The sequence below is a fragment of the Lithobates pipiens genome, unplaced genomic scaffold (assembly GCF_037356315.1).
Source record: "Lithobates pipiens isolate NorthernLeopardFrog02 unplaced genomic scaffold, aLitPip1_a1.2 Scaffold_16, whole genome shotgun sequence".
NCBI classification, from domain to species: domain Eukaryota; kingdom Metazoa; phylum Chordata; class Amphibia; order Anura; family Ranidae; genus Lithobates; species Lithobates pipiens.
Genome location: NW_027507748.1, coordinates 372,328,875 through 372,350,677, shown reverse-complemented (window position 1 = coordinate 372,350,677; position 21,803 = coordinate 372,328,875). Strand labels below are relative to the sequence as shown.

The 21,803-nt window shown below is 39.5% G+C and overlaps 1 protein-coding gene and 1 long non-coding RNA gene across 6 annotated transcripts in view; one reads left to right on the top strand and one right to left on the bottom strand.

The window, feature by feature from the left end:
* Positions 1-21,803, top strand: part of BCAS3 (BCAS3 microtubule associated cell migration factor) — a 1,583,483-nt gene that overhangs the window by 1,198,466 nt on the left and 363,214 nt on the right. The window lies entirely within an intron of this gene.
* On the bottom strand, positions 1,737-4,909 carry LOC143984386 (uncharacterized). The gene is made up of 3 exons (XR_013274823.1): positions 4,814-4,909; positions 3,302-3,446; positions 1,737-1,860 (listed from the first exon to the last, which is right to left on the bottom strand). It is a non-coding gene; the product is annotated as an uncharacterized LOC143984386 (long non-coding RNA).

Genomic DNA, 21,803 nt, shown 5'->3' with positions numbered 1-21,803 from the left:
TTAATGTCACGAATCGCCATAAACAGAATCTGAGATATACCCCATCTATGGCTGTTTCCAAGATCATTGGAGTACAGCTTTAAGTAAGTTAATCTGCAACTGCATCTAATTGTCTATGTCTTGACCACAGTTACCCACTCATTTACAATTAATGTGCCTGTACAGGATCCACTCTCCTGTCTTTTTGTGTTCCCTATATTGCCTATATTGACCTAATATGTTTATGACTCTGAGCATCATCCTTATATGCTACCACAATAAGGTATCTTTGGAAAAGCAGGAACCATGATGTAGACAAGAAGTGTCTTCAAATATTTACTGCAATGGCGATTTTACAAACAAATAATCACTGCAGACTTGTGGGGGGCTATTGATACTGAAGACCCACAGATCACACCTAACACAACCTAACCCAAGCTTACTTGTATGGCTGTCAGTTGTACAGTAGCCAAAATGGCATCTCTTGATCCTTTGCATATCAGAAGACTTTGACCCGTGCCTCTGAAAAAAATAATAAAAATGAGTTCCAGTGCTGAAAACAAACAGTCAGCTTTTTCTTATTTTTTTGTAAATTTTAATAGAAAAAATGACATAGTCTAAGGGCCGGTTCACACTGCGGGCGATGCGAGGCGACACGACTTGCCTCGCCGCAATCTGACAAGTCGCCCCCGTTCTGTACAATGGAACCGTTCTGAGAGGAGCGACTCGAGTCGCTCCGACTCAGAAAAAAGGTTCCTGTACTACTTCTGGGCGACCTCGGGGCGACTTGCATTGACTTCTATACAGAAGTCATTTGCAAATCGCTGCTGAGGTCGCGGCAGGTCGCGGCGAGGCAAGTCGGTGTCGCCTCGCATCGCCCGCAGTGTGAACCGGCCCTAAATGGTCTCAGCTTGGTTTTTCAGTCTTCAGCATTGCACTCCAATCCCATTTTTTTCAGTGTGTAGGGAAAGAATTATTGCTGTATCAATACTAGGGACGCAAAACAGAAAATACTACTTCACTGCAGTTTTATGGATAAAAGAAAATCCTTATATGCATTGTAAGAATTTCATACCTTTCTTTATTGTAATGACTATTTTTTTTCACAATGTCCTTTCTCAGATTCATTTCTGAATGGGGGGGGGGGGGGGGTAGGTTAGCTTTCAATATAGCCACATAAATATGTTAATGTTGCATTGTGGAAAACAAAATGGCTGCATCCCTTTAGAAGATGGAAGGGCCTTAGAGAGAAATCTTCCCAAAAATGAAATTCCCGTTGCAGGGATGCCTGAAATTTGTAGCTCTGTGCAGACTTCTAGTGAGCCCATTACACGAGCAGGAGATTTGATTTCTGAGGACTTTGTATAGGCCAGTGGTGTACAGAACACCTTCAGATTGCCATATTGTAAGTACGTGACATTTAAACTTTTTGACAGTTTTAGAAATGTAAAGAGTATCTGATTGAGGTGGAGAGTTCATTTTTTATTAACATTAAAGCCCGGTTCCAGCCCTCTCTCCCCTACTGACAGTACTGCCCCACCTCAAGCCAGAAGCCAGATGTATTTAGGCTGGTGTTGTACCAATGCAGGGTCCTCTTCCTATTCCACTTCGTCTCTTTTCCAGTGATGGACATTCGTCTGTTCAGTTGAATTAAAGTTTTCTGCCTCTCTCTAAAACAAAAATACATTTTTGGGCTGGAGTCATACTTTAATGATTTAATACTTGGTGCATAATAGTATACGTCCTTAGTGTAATACCTTATTTTTTAATTTAGGTGATTAGGTAGATAATAGGTGTCCAACCGTGAATCTTTGTTTCATTTCTCAATCTTGTGTACTTAGTTCAGAATGATTTGAAATGCTCACAACTGCTTAGTCTGCACTGTAGAACAGACAGAAATAGCATGAGTACGCTGGCTGTAAGTGTTAAGGGATGAACAAACAAGCTTTTTATAGAATCAAATGTATTTTGTATCTTTTGAATTTATTTTATTTAACCTATGTGTGCTTTGCAAGAGGAAATTTTGGGAGAGTACACACAGCCATGTTCTTCTCAGAAACATGACAATGTCCAAATGTCCATTACAACAATTGTTACATTCACTAAAATGGCATCTGTTAAAATGCTGCAGTTTAATTTTTTATTTTTTTTTTAACCGTGGGTGTCACATAGCTCCCCATGATGTGTTCTAACCCTGTAACTGAATGTTTCTTTAATTATCTGGCACGCTCTGTTTAAATTTCCTGGTGCTGAAGACTTGTGCAGCCTACCTGGGCGTCTACTTTGGCGGTGAGTGCAGAGAAATCCTGATGCTTGTTACCACATCTTGGCGCCTGCGGTGATGGCATATCCTGCTGCCAGAAGGGGGTCACTTGGCACAAATAAAGTGTGTGGAAGTGTCTGTTCAATAAGTTTAACTGAAAGGAGGCCAGACCTTCTGTTACTTAGAAATTACTTCTTGTTCCAGGATCCACAGTATGTAAAGAGAATGAGAGCTGTTAAACTCTGTCTGCTAAAGTACTTTTGAGAAGAGAGAGGTGCTGCGACTGTAAACTTGTGGTGATCATAATGCAGAGGAAGGAAAATCTCCTAAATCACTTTATTAGAAGACAACGGCTGTTAAAAAGAAATGTATTGGTATTAAACCACTGATTAAAAGGCAGCTCCGCTTTCAGTTAAAGTTTGGAGAGAGGTGACTATAGTTTGTAAATTATGCATATCTTCATGTTTCCATTCCTGATCTGCCTCTTGTAAATCCCATTGTGGCAATGTGTTTTTCCTTTGTGGCAGAGGTTTGGAGGTGACATTAAAAGAAAAAACACAGAAATTGCCTCTAAGCTAACAAAGTAAGTCGAGCCAGCAATTGCAGGCGCACCGATGGAGGATTGTGTCGTCAACCTTAATTTTTTTTTTGAGATTTCTATTTGTAACATAAATTAGAATTGCTCTTTATAATCAATTTTAACTTAGGCCCCTTTCACACAGACGATCCGTTCAGGTCCGCCTGAAAAGTTTTTCAGCATTGTCACATGAGGGTGGAGAAAAACAAGACTTATTTCCTGTATTCTGATGGCTGAACAGAATAGGAAGGTGTCAGGGAAATGTACAGCAAGTATGAGCTGCTAAGAAGAGTAGAACATATTGCTTAGCCCTGTGTGTTTAAAGCTCAAGTATGTTTTAAGATAACTGAATAATCATACACAATAGCAAAGCATCTTTTCCTGTACATAGAAGCATAATTACTATACTTTCTGACAACATTGCGTGCTTATTTTGTGTTTAAATGATCTTTTCAGCATAAATGTGTCACCTTTCCACGTACCTTTATAGATGAGCCTGGTAATGCAGAGGAAAGCCTCCCTTGCATATCTGACCTCTGATAGAGTAGACAGAGGACCCGAGAGTACAGAATGGAATGAGTGCCTGGCAGGTGGATAATCAGGAGAGTTGCTCCGGAGTTCCTGATGCTGGTGGGATGAAATGTTGGCACAGTGAGCGGTAGAGGAGCTGGGTCAGCACAGCAGCAGTACACAGTGGATCAGTCCAGAGAGATTTGGAGCACAGATAGGCACAGGCACATACAGGTTAGAGGAATTGGACAGGTGCAGCAGCAGAGGCAGGTCATGTATAGGCTTTGTTGGCAACAGGCGGGCATGGAGGTAATAAGAGGAGCAGGCAGGATCAAAGTCAGGGACAAGCCAGGGTCATGTACAGGCAGCAGGCAAGGATAGTCAAAGGGCAAAGCCAAATCAGAACAAAGGAACAGGATCTCAAAGCAGGTTACAGGTAGCAGGGGTCACAGAAAGCTGCAGATCAGACAGCACTGACTGTTTACAAGCCCAGTTTAAATAGGAGATCTGGCGCCAAGACCCACACATGCACCGGCGCTCGCAGATGTGCACCAGCAGCAAGATTCCTTCTGTAAGACATTTCTTGACAAAATGTTTACATTTAACATGCACCATCTAATATGTTTCTAGATTTAGGCATGCTATAGACATGAGAAGATGATCAGAAAATCCAACTGAAAGATCATCTAGTAAAAAAAAATCTTCCTGTAAGCATGCACACTCATTTCAATGTGCATAACAGACAACCCTTGTGCCAGCTTTGTGGCACTGAAAACAATATTGTTTATTTAGAAAAGTCCATTGCATCAAGCATTTTTTTTCTAGAGACTGGCTGACCAGGGGATGTCTGCAGATATTACACTGTGGCTATAGACAAACTAATGAAATTGTTCTCCTAAAATTTTTTGGTCACGAGTCTTCAACAGAAGCTGGTCAGCCCACTTCTGCTGACCAGCTGCCATACACACTGGCCAAAAGTCAGTCAGTTTCTATTGAACCGGCCGATGTCACCTGACATTTGGCCCATGTCTACTAGTCTTAACTTCAACTATGTAGTGGAAGAGCCTGCCTGATTGCATACAAATTGAAAATGTTTAGGTTTGACCTCGTATTATATGGTTTTGGTAAATCTAAAAGAAAATTCTACAAGAAGATTGTATAATGTATGGCCAGCCTTAGTGGACACCCCAAAGAGGCTCCATGTTAAATGGTTATTTTGCCATATAACCAGATCTTGGTACTTGAGGCAAGATGGTTATCTTTCATCATAGCCATATCCTACCATTTGAGGAAATATTGTTATCTTGCCTTATAGCCAGATCCTGATACTTGAGTAAGGGTACTGTAGTTATCTTGCCTCGAAGCTAGATCCTGCCATTTTAGGATTTTTTTTTATCTTGACTCATGTCCAGAACTGCCACTTTAGGGAAGATGGATATCTTGGCCTCATGGACAGATCCTGCCACTTCAGATGGATATCTTACCTCATAACAGTAGGGCCCCTGCAGCACTGTACAGCAAAATATGTTCCTTTCATGCTTGTTGTCTGTGTAAAGATAGACAAAAAGTTAATAATGTGAAAAAATAGAAATAACAGTAAGGCTTGGGTAGCAGTAAGTATAGCACAAGTCCTCAAGCAGCATAACTAGAGCATACTGTAGCCTTTCCATTAATAAGGCAGCAATCACTGAACACCCAATCTTTTAAATACATTTACTCAAATATCTGAGATCTGCCAAGAAAAACATTGTACTTCAAATATAAAGAAAAGAGGAAATAAAAAAGTATGTTTCATATGTTTCTAATCGACTATGTTGAACTGGTGCTTTAACAATTGCTCACTAAAACATTTGACTTTCTCATGTTATTACTATTTTACTTTTTATGTAGTAATAATATAAGGTATTTATAGAGCACTTCTCATTCAAAAAACACTTTACAATTATGCTTATTATTCTCCGGAGCATTCATTCCTGGCCTTCCGGTCTGTGAGGCAGAAAGAAACAATTAGATTATTATTACAAGTTCTCCCAAGTACAAATGGACAAGGTGAGGCACAGGGACATAAACTGCTAAGCTTAAGATCCCATAAGTGGTTGTGAATGGAAATTAACCTTTTGTTCCTAAGGCCAACACCTTAACCCTTCTCACACCGTAAGAGGAGCATTATTTAATACTACATATTGCATTCTTAGGGAAAAATGAAAGGGTTATTGCAGTACACATAACCTTATGTCTCCCTTAATAAACACTTCCTTGTGGTTTTTTTTAAACACCTAACAGCTTAAAAACAGATTCCGGTGCATGTTCTCTATCAGCGTCATTTTTTGCATGGAGAATTGTAACCACGGATATTTTTAAGGCAGTTTTAATAATTTGAACTTTTCATTTGGAAACATATGGAGGAAGAGTGCAAGCAAACTTTATTATATTTTTATTAAACTTTTAATGAGAACATCATCATTCTACATGGTGAGTAGTCATAGTACTTGTTTTAAACCTGCCATGAGAGAAGTATGTAGGCTAACTTTGCTGGCCCTCTTCTAAAAATGTAAATTGCCTGACTGTGTGTGGCTTCAACAATTTTGAGTTGAAGACTCGAAAACAAGCAAGCATCAAACGAAAGTCCAAAATCTCTGTTTTTTTTGTGTAAGCGACACAATTTAGTTGATTTACTGAAGTCAAATTGATGGTGCACTTTGCAAGTGCAGTTGCACTAATTTTCCCCCAGAGCTTAGTGAAAGTGGTGAAGCTGTGCTGATTTCCATTATCCTTTCATTTGGAAGCAAAAATGCTGTTTTTTTTTCCTTGCAATTGATTGGGTATTCTTTACAAACTGAAGCTTCACTACCTTCACTAAACTCTAGGAAAAATTAGTGCAACTGCACTTGCACTTGTCTATTCGTCTTTAGTAAATTAACCCCTATACCTTTAAGCCGAAGAGTTTGCAGGCCAACAATTTCCAAAGAAGTAGACAGAAACCACCATATTTCTTCCATGAGAAAATCACTATATCTGTGCTGAGCTTTTTATGATTTAACAATTCAATATATATTTATCTTGTCGGTTTTATGTAACTTATTATGAGTAAGGCCTCTTCAGGCTGAAACACGTCTTTGTACTTTTTCTGAAGAAATAAAGAACAATTTTGTTTTTGCTCACCTGGTTGCTGACTTCATCTTGCATATTATTTCTGTTTCCTTCATTCATTTTCTGCTCTGGGACAGCTTGGCCACTGTGCTGGGAGCACAGCATAGAAACCTCAACCACTGTGAATGCATATGTGTGGAAGGTGGACATTAAGGCCCATATGCATTACATGGTTGGCAAGAGGTTAAAGTAGATATATTGCTTTGGGAAAAGCACTGGTTTACTTTTAACGGCTTGAGCAGTATGGATGTGTTTGATAAGTATTTAAAACAAGTTCATGGCTGCAGCAGCTGTGAGAATATTTCTCTTTTTTACAACTGGCTCCTAGTGCGTGGCACTGCCCCAAACACCCGCTTCCTGAGTTCTACAGCTCTCCTTCTCCTCCTAAGAACCATGGGCCATAACATGTGCCATAAAGATGGAGATAGGAAGGATATGGAGAAGCTTCTGTTCACCAATTTACTTTGCAAAAGTGTGAATTGGAAGTGCTCACACTAAAGCTCCGGGTAAACAGCTGATTGTAAAGAAAGCTGTGCTTGATTAGCTGCAGCAGAGGAGAGGGGAAACATTTGGGTTCTAATAGATCCCTGATATCTCTATAAAGATGACATGTTATCTGGCTAATGCTATTAGCTCCTTTTGATAGCAATAAAGTTAAGTATAAACTTTTAAAATAAAATAAAAAATTGCAAAATTGTACACACGTACAGATGCAAATGAAGGCAACGAGTGCACACATGTATGTAAATGATTGTGCCACATAATTTATATATCACTGCACACCCCCCAAGTGAAAGCAATAATTGTAAGTCTGTCATTTACAGTTAACTCTGAACTGATGAGCTCTGAAGGCATTTTGAAATGTCACCTATTGGTAATTTGGGGTACTGTAATATTTAGCCATTTTGCAAGTTCATGCAGTTTTAAGGTTTAACATATCTGTTATCTGTTTACTCCACACATTCTCATCTTTTATTTTGTACAACAAATTGGGGATTTGTTTTGTGTCTGTGGTTACTAAAATCCGGTTTAATGTATTGATGCACAGATATCATTCTACATAAATTGTAGCTACCATATTTTTATTCTACATCTTTCAGAAAATATATAATCTTTTTGGGGGTTTTAAATAATTGTGTAGCCTAAATTGCTGATTTTAATATGTTTGTTAATGTGGTTAAAGACCATTTTCACCTTACATCCTATAGGCAGGCACATTTTCAACGTTACTGTCAAGCTGAATGCAGAAATATTAGAAAACATCCTTTAGTCTAGCAATACGTTGTTTAATTTTATAGGAGACTGCATGATCTCTTTATGCTTGAAACAACTATTAATTACTGGTTGTTGCCATGTCTACTGGTTTTGAGGGATCTTGTCCTGTTAATCAGTACATCTTGTGATGACTGAGGACTAATTAAAACAGTGGGCTATGTCCCCAAAATGTTATTTTTGTGTAATGAATTTCCCCAGTATATTAGGACCCTTGCCACTTACATTATAGATCTGGTATACCCCTCTCCCTTCCTGATGATTTTTTTCCCAAAAGATGTCAGGTTTTGTTTGATGATCATACCATTCCGACCAACACTGATGATCAGACAGACCACTTTTGAACAATTGTTGGCAGTTTTTTTTTCTTGGTGCATCTCAGACAGGCAGGGTATCCCTGATCATCTATTGTAAAGTGTTGTACTCGTATGTTATTCCTTCTAAAACTATTTTATGATTTTATTGACCTATTGGTATTTTACAATGTTTATAAAGATTGGCATTTTCCTTTTAAAAATGTGTACATGTTATGAACGTGGCTTAAAATATATCAGGGTTGAATGTAGACTGTAAGGACACTCGTATATGGCCTTGTTTGAAAAAACATTGCACCTGATTTCCACAATACTTTCAAAGATTGGGAAAGTATTGGGCCTTATAGGGGTTAAAGTGGAAGTAAACTCCCCTATCGTTTTCATCCGTGGAAGCTGCCATCTTTGCCTCTGTTTAATCTTCAGCTGCCACGGTGCTGCACATGTGATCCGTTATGACACCAGCCATTGGGTGGTTTGACAGTTTGGTTCAGAGCACAGTCAATGTGTAGTTAGCATTCCCGGCATGCCGTTTTTTGAAACTGTTTAAATCAATGGGTTTACTTCCACTTTAAGCACTTGTGACTATTGGAAGTGCTTATTATCATATGCAGAGATTTTCCATTTTATTGCAATATGCAAGCAGTCATCAGTCATTCATTTCTCTGTATAGAAAGGGGAACAAGGCGGTCTCTGCTTGTGAACTGTATTTACCTGTTGACAGAGCCGAGGAGGACACTGCTGTGTGTTCCTGCAGAGCAGTAATCCAGTCAGTGAAAAGCAGATGTCTCACCACTCATCACATTTGCTGCTCACCTATGCATAGAGGAAAGGCACTTTGTTATTGTAGTTATGGGTTGCTTTTGCTTACAATGATTCGACACAATGCAAAATGTTCATAGGAAACTGTGTGCTGTATGTATTGTATAACATATGTCATACATATGTGACATCACAAGGCAGGGATAAACAAATGGATGAGAAGGTTTATGTAATCATCAGTGATGGATAAGTGTTCCAAAACAGAGTGAAGTTTTCATATTTTCATAGATAGTGGTTAAGATGACACAGGACTCGTCCAACAGTTGAAGCCACAGCTACAAATAATCCAACTATAGAGTGATGTAAAACCTTCTCATCCCTCCTTAACTTTACTGACTTCTATCCCAAGACAAACTTCCCAGCACCTCCTTTTTGGCATACCATTAATCACAATTAAAGAGGTACTTTTTTCCCACATTCCATCTTTCCCGTTTCAGAACACTTAGTAATCTAGCTGGCTTCAATTGGTGAAGCAAGATGTTAAAGTGTGTACTAAGGATCAGTTGGGAATTCTGAGGAATTTGCTTCCACGTGAAAAGATTTCCAGATGGAAATGTGCTGCTTGCATGCACATGATTTACTTAACTCATAGCTGAGAAGCACACAGAGAGGATATGGTGACTGGAAGTTACTGAGGGTGTTTTCAAGCCCTCTGGACAAAGTGTCTACAACAAGCCTACTGGTCTTCTTCCGACAAAGAGAAGATGTCTTTTTTTTTAAAAAGGCAGCAATAGGCATGTGCAAAGTAACCCATAACAGCCAATCTGATTTCAGAGTAAGATATGTAAAACATGAATTCTGATTCTAGTTGTCAGTTGTAGCTGTACTTTGTACATTGCAATTTTTTAATCAAGCATTCCTGAAGATTTGTTAATGTGAACCTAGTGATAAAACTACAAAACAACTATATTCAAACAATTTCCCTGCAGACAGCATCTTAGAAAAAATGGATCCCACTATAGTACATGTCAGTGTACAAAGTGTATTCTAAAATTGTAATTTTGAACTGTCAGGGTATGGCTTTTCTACCTACCTGTTTTTTCATATTTTAACCACTTGATGTCCAGAAGATTTACCCCCCCCCCCCCTTGACCAACCAGGCCATTTTTTTGTTATATGGCACTGCGGTATTTTAACTGACAATTGTGCAGTCAAGCGACACTGTACCCAAATAAAATTGATGTCATATTTTTTCTGACAAATAGAACTTTCTTTTGGTGGTGTTTGATCACCACTGCATTTTTTTTTTTTTGGCACTATAAACAAAAAATGACTGGCAATTTTGAAAAAAATAAACAAAAATAAACTTTCTGCTATAAAAAATCATCTAATAATTTTAAAAAAAAAATCAAATTTCTTCATAATTTTAGGCAAGTATGTATTCTGCTACATGTTATTGGTAAAAAAAAAAAAAAAAAAAAAAAAACTGAAAGTGTATATTGATTGGATTATGCGAACATTATAGAATCTACAAAATATGGGATATGTTTATGTATTTTTTTTATACTAGTAATGTTGACGATCAGCGACTTATAGCGGGACTGCGATATTGAGGTGGACAATTGGACACTTTGCGGGAACCAGTGACAATAATACAGTGATCAGTGGTAAAAATATGCACTGTTATTGTACTAATGACACTGGCTGGGAAGGGGTTAAACATTTTGGGTGATCAAAGGGTTAACTGTGTGCCTGGCGAGTGTTTTTGTGTACTGTGTTAGGTGCTATTACTAAAGCAAGAGATGAGTTTTGTTCCCTGCTTTGCATCGGCCCTTGTGTACTAGGCTTTAAAGCTGAGAATGTAAGGACTAGACCATGTTGGACATCCTCCAGGTACAGGCGTGAGAATAGCTTTATCTGACTTGTTGAAGCATCTTATGCACACTTGGGAAAGCTCATGTTGATGAGTGAGCAATGCTGCATTTGCTATTCAAATGGGAATGCATTGAGTTCAAATGGCAAACACAGCGTTTGACGAGAAAAGTCTGTGTTTGACCTGCGTTGCAGTTCAAACTCACCTCAAGACATGCTGAAATGCAGCTCAACACAAAGCAGCTCAAAAGCAGTCTCTGAACTGCCATATTAGCAGTGTAGTGCTCAAGTTAAAGTCAATAGGGTTTTGCTGACCTATGTTTGATGCGTATTGTACTTTTTTGTCACAGAAATTTACACAGTTTATCAGGCATTATTTTCAATAAAAAAATATAGGGTTGCACCAATATTGTTTTTTTTATTGGCGAGTACGGATACCTATACTTTTTGGTACATACTCGCTGATACTTTGTGGTGCGATTTGCGTCAACACAAAACATATTGGCGCCAATCACACTTCAAAGAATCACATGCAATTTCCGTGTGTGTGTGTGTTTATATAGAAGCGCCATCTAGTGGGCAATTTAGAACTCATTTATTGGAAAACCGAACAGTATGATGAAATTAGGTAAATACAGTGGCTTGCAAAATTATTCACCCCTTGGCATTTTTTGTGTTTTGTTGCCTCACAACCTGGAATTAACATTTATTGTTTGAGGATTTGCTTCATTTAATTTACAAAACATGCCCACAACTTTGAAGGTTTTTTCTTTTTTTTTTTTATTATGAAACAAACAACAAATAGGACAAAATAACAGAAAAAAACTAAATGTGCATAACTATTCACCCCCCTAAAGTCAATAATTTGTAGAGCCACCTTTTGCGGCTATCACAGCTCCAAGTCCCTTTGGATAAGTCTCTCTGAGCTTGCCACATCTTACCACTGTGATTTTTGCCCATTCCTCCTTGCAAAACTGCTCCAGCTCCTTCAAGTTGGATGGTTTGCGCTTGTGAACAGCAATCTTTTAGTCTGACCACAGATTTTCTATTGGATTGAGGTCTGGGCTTTGACTAGACCATTCCAACAGGTTTACGTTTCCCCTTAAACCACTCAAGTGTTGCTTTAGCAGTGTTTGGGATCATTGTCCTGCTGGAAGGTGAATCTCAGTCCTAGCCTCAAATTACACACAGAGTGGTACAGGTTTTGCTCAAGAATATCCCTGTATTTAGAACCATCCATCTTTCCCTCAACTCTGACCAGTTTCCCAGTCCCAACCAACTGCTGAAAAACATCCCCGCAGCATTATGCTGCTACCACCATGTTTCACTGTGGGGATGGTGTTCTGTGGGTTATGTGATGTGTTGGGTTTGCGCCAAACAAAGCATTTTTTTTGGATGGCCAAAAAGTTAAATTTTAGTCTCATCAGACCAGAGCACCTTCCTTCATACATTTTGGGAGTCTCCCACATGCCTTTTTGCAAACTCAAAAACATGCCATTTTGTTTTTTGCTGAAAGTAATGGTTTTCTTCTGGCCACTCTGCCATAAAACTCAGCTCTATGGAGCATACGGCTTATTGTCGTCCTATGTACAGATACTCCAGTTTCTGCTGTGGAACTCTGAAGCTCCTCCAGGGTTACCTTAGGTCTCTGTGCTGCCTCTCTGATTAACGCCCTCCTTGCCCGATCCATGAGTTTTGATGTGTGGCCGCCTCTTGGCAGATTTTCTGTTGTGCCATGTTCTTTCCATTTGGTTATGATAGATTTGATGGTGCGCCTAGGGATCATCAAAGATTTGGATTTTTTTTATAACCTAACCCTGACTTGTACTTCTCAATAACATTGTCCCTTACTTGTTTGGAGAGTTCCTTGGTCTTCATGGCAGTGTTTGGTTAGTGGTACCTCTTGCTTAGGTGGTGCAGCCTCTGGGGCCTTTCAAAAAAGTGTGTATATTTAATGACAGATCATGTGACACTTAGATTCCACACAGGTGGACATCATTTCACTAATTATGTGACTTCAGAAGGTAATTGGTTGCACCAGAGCTTTTTATGGGCTTCATAGCAAAAGGGGTGAATACTTATGCACATGTCAATTATCAGTTTTTTATTTCTGAAAAATATGTTTTATGTATATATTTTTCAAATTTTTACTTCACCAACTTAGACTATTGTGTTCTGATCCATCACATAAAATTCTGATAAAAAAAAATTGAACTAAAGGCTGTAATGTAATAAAATAGATAAAAAGCCAAGGGGGTGAATACTTGTGCAAGGCACTGTAGATCACAAGCCCATGCTGGGAGATGGTAGTGTGCCAGTGAGGCACTGTGAGTCATGGGTTCCGCAGTGTACTCTACTGAGCCTGGTGGAATGAATGACTCCCTCTAACCCTGGAGCTCCTTGGGGCAGGCTGTGAGCCCAGTGGATGCCGGATCAATGGACGAAGCCGTCAACGGCCGGTGCTCCCGGAAATGACAGCTGTAGTCAGGGCTCGTCGTCGCCTGCTGGGGAAACGCCAGGAGCAGGCAGAAGTGCTTCACTAGGGAGACAGTACTGTGCGGGCAACCAATGAGGATATCCATTGATCCGGCATCCATTGGGCTCACCGCCCAACCTTAGGAGCTCCAGTTTTCCAATAAATGATTGCTGCTTTAAACATCGAATCTGTCTCTACCTGCTTACTGGAACAGTGCTCCCTCTGCTGAATTTTGTGAGTTCTAAACTGCCCACTAGATGGTGCTTCTATACACACACAGGGGCTGTGGGGGAAATCGCACTCAATACGGATAGGAATTGCACCATGTTTCTATTCAAATTGCATGCAATTTCTTTTCATACAGAGGTACCCCTTTATGTGTGTGTTGTACATATATGTGTGGGGGAGAGGGCGCAAAACTTTTTGAGGGGGTTAAATGCTTTGGTGTACCTTTATATTTACCTTGTACCTACTCTTTTCTCTTTAATGAGACATCAAGGGTATTTCAAACCCCTAATTTTCCCCTGCACTCCACTGAAGCTAATGGAGAAATAGCAAATAATACTCCATTAGCTTCTTCACCAGCCATAGTTGCCGGGAAAAGTGAAAACAGTAAGTTAAAAATCCTTGTTTCTTTTAGGTTCTTACTAGCTTGGAGAGGAGAGATCAATGAACCAGTGTTCACTGGTCTCTCTACCCTTGACCCAGTGACAGCTGCCACATAGGTGGGAAAGCGGGGGTGGGGGTGGGGGGGTCAGTGCAAGTGATTGATTTCATCTGAAAGCCAACAATTGGCTGCAGTTCTATTCGAAAGTCAATAGTTGCATATATAGTATATGCATTCCTTGTTCCTGTAGTGGCCAGGAGTGTAAACCTCCCACTGCTGCTGATGTGTGACATAGGTTGGTGGCAGTGATTGATTCAGCACCTGTGTATATTTGGTAAAAACAACATTAATTGCTCCAAAATAGGACCTTAACCACTTACGCACTGCCCGCAATGCACTGCAGATGTGCAGTCCATACAGGCACAGTGACATACTGATACATTACTGCATGTTTCTGGGTTTAGGGTATGCACTTGCGCGCCCCCCACTCTTGCTGGTGCCCACTTTAATCAGTTTGAGTTTATCAGCAGGTCCCGGCCAATTATTCATGTCTGGGAAATGCTGATCGGCTGTGTCCTATCACAGCCCAGAGCCCTGTGTTGACAATCAGTGCAGGGCTCTGTACAGATAGAACGATCTCTCTGAGATTTCAAAGAGATATTTAGTAAAAAGCAGCACACATTAAACAAAGTAACACCTGTTATGCACACATTTAACCCCTTGATTACCTGAGATGTTAATCCCTTCCCAGCCAGTGTCATTAGTACAGTGACAGTGTATTGTATTATTACTGATCCCTGTAAGCCCTTAGTGAAGTGATGTTGCATACACACGGTCGGACTAAGTTGTCGGAAAATCTGATTGTACATAACGTGATGACGTTATTTCGTTACAACGGGACTACGTTCAGGCTAGTAGCCAATAGCTTTGGTCTAGGAATTTCATATGAGCATGCATGGCACTTTGTCCGTCGGAGTAAGCTACACATGATCGGAGTATGTCCGATCGGAGCATTTTCTCTGAAAATTTTACCGGCAAGTTGGAAAAGTTGGTCTGTCGGATATTCCGACGGAAACAGTCCGATGGAGACCACACACAGTCGGAATATCCGACAAAACGGTCCGATAGGACACATTCCGTCGGAATCTCCGACCGTGTGTACAAGGGCTTATAGTGTCACTGGTGATGTCAGTGGCAGTTAGTTCCCACCTAGTGTCAGTTAGTGTCAGATTGCCCACCACACTGTTTTTTTTTCACCAAAGACATGTCCAGAATACATTTTGGCCTAAATTTTTGAATTAATTTGATTTACAAAAAATGTATTCTATGTTTTATAGCAGAAAGTAAAAAAAAATTTTTTTTTTTATTGTAATTGTTTGGTATTTTTTGTTCATCTAATAAAAAATGAAAAACCCAGTGGTGATCAAATACTACCAAAAGAAAGCTCTATCTGTGTGAAAAATATATATATAAATTTTGTCGGTACAGAGCTGCATGACCACGCGATTACCAGTTACAGCGGCGCAGCGCTAAATAGCAAAACATTTGCCTGGCCATGAACGGGGCCACCTGGAGCTGAGGTGATTAAGTGTAGTCAGGAATCTGTCCTTTTTCTATTTCATATTTTCAATCTAACAAAGGTTGTATTTATTGCAACAAGCAAGTGTGGCCACTAGAAGTTCTACTACAGCCATATTCTTTTCTGATTTAGCATTTAAAAATCATCCTTGATAATATTTACATTTGGCATGTCTCAGTTACAGTATTTAGTAGTTTAGATCCCTGTAAAAGTCAATGAGAAAGTTCTTGCTAAGGGCCAAAGTTACATAGGTTCAAATGAACAAGCATTTGGGTATTCACACCTTGATGTCTCAGTGGTAAAACATGAGCCATGCTTTTTACAGGTTTTATTATAAAATCTAAACCTTACAGGGCTCTTGGCAACTAATGGGTTTTGCAGGCAACATTTTACTTCCATGGATGTCCATTAGCAGTTTGAATTTTTGTTAATATTTTTTTGGAAACCTAACTATTATATGCTATTTAGTGCTAGTTAAATAGTTTCAAGAGGTGTTTAGAACAAAGTGGTTTCATTCCGTAACATTTATGGTAATTTTAAAAGGACCTCAAAACATGAAATACATTCAGAGTACATTGTAAATATTTTTTATATATCATACTAAAATGTATATCACATGTTTTGCATTAACATTCCTTCCCAAGTGTGAATTTACATAGTGTACCTTTCAAGATATTGAGTTCCAAATCTTTTATTTGACCTATAAATGGTAATGATGGCTTTTTTATTCAGAGGCTTTAAAGTGAAAAAAAATTCTTTCCTTTTGTCATAGAACTAAAAATAGCATATGTACAATAGATCATTGCCAGACATGCCAATGAAATATACTGCGTACATATAGTATATAACTCTACTGCAATAGAAAAGGAAGAGTAAGTGGCTCGGTTAGCAGTGAAAAAATATTGGTGTTGTTCATAACAACCATTTAGATTAATGTTTGAACTTTTGCACTAAAATAATTATTTCATTCAAAGCCAGCATTGTGGGATGATTTCTTGAAACCCAACTTATGAATGAACTATTTTTATACATTAGTATTTTTTTTTGGGGGGGGGGGTAGGTAGGTTAAAGAAAATAGTATTGAGAAACATAGGGGGCAGCCATTGTCAGCCTCTCTTCTTTCTGTATTTAAATGGATTTAAAGCGGAGGTCCACCCTAAAGTGGACCTCCGCTCATCGGAACCCTCCACCCCTCCGGCGCCACAGTTGGCACCTTTCAGGGGGGAGGGGGGTGCAGATACCTGTACAGTACAGGTATTCTGCACCCACTTCCGGGATAGCTCTCTGCGGAAAGGGGCGTAGATTACGCCCCCTTTCCGCAAGTGCCCGCCCCTTTCCGCAAGTGGCCCGCTGCCTGCTGGGAAACACACAGATCCCAGAGGCAGCGGGGACCATCCTTATTGCGCAGCGCGATTCGCGTATGCGCAGTAGGGAACCGGGAAATCAAGCCGAAAGGCTCCATTTCCTGATTCCCATACCCAAGATGGCGGCGGCAGCACCCGACAAGACAATCTAGAGATCGGCTTCGGGTGCCGACATCGCGGGCACGCTGGACAGGTAAGTGTCACTATTTTAAAAGTCAGCAGCTGCAGTATTTGTAGCTGCTGGCTTTAAAAAAAAAAAAAACGCGGAGTCCCGGCGGACTCCCGCTTTAAGAACCTTATGCAAACATATGCAAACTTAGTGTTTATCAAAAAGCAAAGCCCTCCAGTCTGAACTTCATCCGGTTCTTGACTGATCCAGAGTGATGTGCACAGCTTGAACACTCCTTTTCTCAACAGAACCCCTCCCATGAGTGTTGTAGCTGGGAGGCCAGGAAGTATCCCATGGATTTGGAACTGCTATTCTGCCTGTATATTTAGGAAGCTATAGAATCTTCAGTTTAATTGATGGTTTGCCTCTTTTTTTTGGGGGGGGGGGGGGGGGGTTATGAGATCTCTGAAGAGAGGGCAGGGTGGTTTAAAATTATTGTAAACTAAACTTAAAAATTAAAATGATAAATTATTTACTATTTTTAATAAAGCAGTAAGTGGGCTTTAAAAGGGTCGCAACCATGCGCCCATTCAGCTTTAACCAAAGCAGGCATTCAGTGCCACTCTATGAAAAGCCATGAAGCACAGATTCCTTTTCACAGACCTGGGCAAGTGTAAACAGCTCTTACTAACCTTTCTAGCTGCTTTTCATGTGAAGTTATACATTTTCAAAGATCTTAGTATAAACACTAAAGTTAGCTCTCAAATTAGAAGCATCTGCTGGCTGTTTGCTAGAGGAGTAGCAGGTTGCCATGATTCTGTTCTGACAGAAAAAACGGTGAGTGATGAACATTAATTTTTCTTCAATGCTTATGGATACAGATATGAATGTGGGCTTGTTTTAAAGTGCTTTTACTGCTTTTTTCAGAATCTGTAAATACTTTGGTGTGCATGATCTGGGGAAAGGTTTTCATTACCTCACCTTTGAGATACCCATGTAGAGAAGATATGCTTTAAGGAGCTGTATATACACTGTCTTGAAAAAATATTCATACCCCTTGAAATTCTGCACATTCTGTCATTTTACAACCAAAACGTAAATGTATTTTGTTGGGATTTTATGTGATAGACCAACACAAAGTGGCACATAATTGTGAAGTGGAAGGAAAATGATAAATGGTTTTCAAATTTTTTTTACAAATAAATATTTGAAAAGTGTGGCGTGCATTTGTATTCAGCCCCCTTTTACTCTGATACCCCTAACTAATATCTAGTGGAACCAATTGCCTTCAGAAGTCACCTATTCAGTAAATAGAGTCCACCTGTAGGTAATTTAATCTCAGTATAAATACTGCTGTTCCGTGAATCCCTTCTGTTTGTTAGAGAACCTCGGTGAAGAAACAGCATTGTGAAGGTCAGGGAACACACCAGACAGGTCAGGGATAAAGTTGTGGAGAAGTTTAAAGCAGGGTTAGGTTATAAAAAAATATCCCAAGCTTTGAACATTTTACAGAGCACTGTTCAAGCCATCATCCGAAAATGGAAAGAGTATGACACTGCAAACTGCAAACCTACCAAGACATGGCCGTCCACCTAAACTGACAGGCCGGGCAAGGAGAGTATTAATCAGAGAAGCAGCCAAGATGGTAACTCCGGAGGAGCTGCAGAGATCCACAGTTCAGGTGGGAGAATCTGTCCACAGGACAACTATTTGTCATGCACTCCACAAATCTGGCCTTTATAGAAGAGTGGCAAGAAGAAAGGCATTATTGAAAGAAAGCCATAAAAAGTCCTGTTTGCAGTTTGCGAGAAGCCATGTGGGGGACACAGCAAACATGCTGCGAAAGATGGTTCTACAAAGTATTAACTCAGGGGGCGAAATACAAATGCATGCAACACTTTTCAGATATTTATTTGTAAAAATTTTGAAAATCATTTATCATTTTCCTTCCACTTTACAAAGGTGTGCCACTTTGCGTGGGTCTATCACATAAAGTCCAAATAAAATACATTTATGTATTTTATGACAAAATGTGGAAATGTGCCACTGTATATGCATGTATACTTTGATAGTCTCTACTGGAAGGATGGTATACTCTCAGTTTTAGTTAAACTGGACAATATACTAAAATGTGCAATCGCGAGATTTCGGCTAGAAATGGTCTCAACAAAAAACTTAAAAACAGCACCTTCGGCATACAAATGTATCTTGTCTTCCCAAAGCAAGTTCCTCTTTTAAACCCTAAGACATGGCATGATTTTTATTCATTTGGTTCATAGGGGCTTAAGGGTAACATTGTCAGCACAAACAGTGATGGTGACAGTGGGTTTCAGAGAGTACAGTACTGACACGTGTTTGATCTGGGTGACTAATTCAGAATGTATTGAAATATTGTAGATTCTTATGTAATAATCAAGAAAACCACAGAAGTGGGTCTATAGTAATGCTTGGATGAAGTGATTGATTTTATTCCAAAATGCATAAAGATAGCTTATTCTCTGAGTAATGATTTGCTTTGGGATCATAGAGGTTACAACTAAAATCAGGACCATGTTCTAGGAGAGTCTATGGCCCCCTGGGCCACCACATGAAAATATAATGTAAGCAGGGCCTTTGACATAATAAGAGACCGTGCCATTTATATTTTCTGATTTCTTTCCAACTCTCCAAATTGGCAACAAGTCTTGTCCGCTACAGCTCTTGTAGTAGTGATATTCGGCAGGCTTCAATAAAGGGAGTGGTGCTTTATTTCCCCTTAGAAAGAAGTTAAGGCTCTGTGTACAGTCTGGACCTAGATTGCAAGGGGCTTCACAGGGACATAAGGAGTCATTTTAAGGTTAACACAGGCATATGCAGTTTCCACAAGCCACTTCAACAAGCTTTTATGCTTATGGGGCCCAGGTCAGGATTGCTTTAATAAGCAAAACACAGTATTTTTATATTTGCTTTATTTAACGGTATTATAGTTATGTCTGCTTGGTAACAAAATAATCCACAGCTGAATTAGTTCAGTTTTGCCAAGTAAATAGTTTATGTACTGTATATAAATGTGTACATGAGAGACTCGCAAAGTAATAAAACAATGATCTATCTTATTTAAGATTTGAAAGGCTCAATGGTAGCGGAGAAATATTTTATAGCACAAAAAACTGCAGTTACACGGATGTTATTAGTAACGTTTTCAAGGTTTCCGCACTCTGGGCTTTGTGTATGCTCCCCATTGGGTCATTGCTATGATGTAAATTAACATAAAATGCTTTAGTTTCCAGGCCTGAAATTCTCATCAGTCTAGTTCTGGTGTGAAGGAGACAGAAGTGAAGACAGAAGAACACTGTACTTAAATTCTAGTAATTAGAATTGCTTTTCCACTTCTAAACCTGTGTGATCATCAGTACTTACAGTACTAACAGGATTCTATGCTACAAAAATAGAAAGCCTTGATATACAGCAGCAGATCTCTGGGATCAGACCTCTCAGTATCTTTTTATGATGTTGTGCTACATTACACGTGAATGTCACTATTTTGCAATATCATATCAGTCTCTGAGGGCCCTGGTAAAGAGTTTGGTCTTCTATTTAACAATTTCAGCCCTGGAAGGATTTACCCCCTTAATGACCAGGCCTTTTTTTGCAATACAGCACTGTGTTAATTTAACTGACGATTGCGCAGTCGTGCGACGCTGTACCCAGACAAAATTGACGTCCTTTTTACCCACAAATATAGCTTTATTTTGGTGGTATTTGATCACCTCTGTGGTTTTTATTATTTGCATTGTAAACTAAAAAAATAGCCTGCAAATTTGGAAAAAAATTAATATATTTTACTTTCTGCTATAAAACATATCCAAAAAAAAGATATAAAAAAACTAATTTAATCATCAGTTTAGGCCAATATGTATTCTTCTACATATTTTTGGTAAAAAAAATGCCAATAAGCTTATATTGATTTTATTTTAAAGTTAGCGCCTACAAAATAAGGGATAGATGTATTGCATTTTTATTTTTTTACAAGTAATGGCAGTGATCAGCGATTTTTAGCGGCACTGTGACATTGCAGAGGACAGATCGGACACCTAACTGACATTGTTTACACTTTTTTGGGAACCAGTGAGATTATTACAGTGATCAGTGATAAAAATATGCACTGACATCGTACTAAATGACACTGGCAGGGAAGGGGTTAACATCAGGGGCAATCAAGGGGTTAAATGTGTTCCCTGATTGTGATTACTAACTGTATAAGGGACTGTGTGACTGGGGCAACACACAGATCTGTCTTCCTGCTTAGCAAGAAGACAGATCTCGGTGTCATCCGCTGACAGAATGGAGATCTGCCTTGTTTAATTCGGAAGATCACCATTCTGTCTCTGTGGAGAACGATCACAGGCGGCCGGCAGACATCGAGCCTGTCCGGACCCGCTGATTGGCTCCACCGCTGTCCCACGAAAGCTAATGCACAAATTACCGTACTGGTACGGCGATATTAATATTGTCACCCTTTGGTCTGTTGTCATAGTCCTGGTGGCAGTCTTTAAATAAACCTGTTGGATGGATGTTGGTGTGCAGCTAATCATTTCTATTTGGTCTACATGTTCAGCAGACAGCCCTTCCTCTCTGGTGGATTATCATACTCACCTGGAGCAACGATCTGTATCATTGTTCCTGTCTAATATTGGATAGCCCACATGTGTGGGTGATGTTGTGATATGTAAACTATTAGTTAAATTTTTTACATTTTAGAAGGGGGTGCCTTGAGACTGTACACAATTTTAAAGAGTGCCTTGACTGAAAAAAGTTTGAGAAACACTGTTCTAAGGAAAACAGCACAGTAGAACCTGTTTTCTTTTAGACTATCTGGGGGAAATGTAATAAAAGCTGTCTGAGACAAGTTCTGTCTCCACTGGTGGTGATGCCCAAAGCAACCTATCAATGGATATTATTTTCTTTTTTAATGTAAATGCTTCTTGGCTGC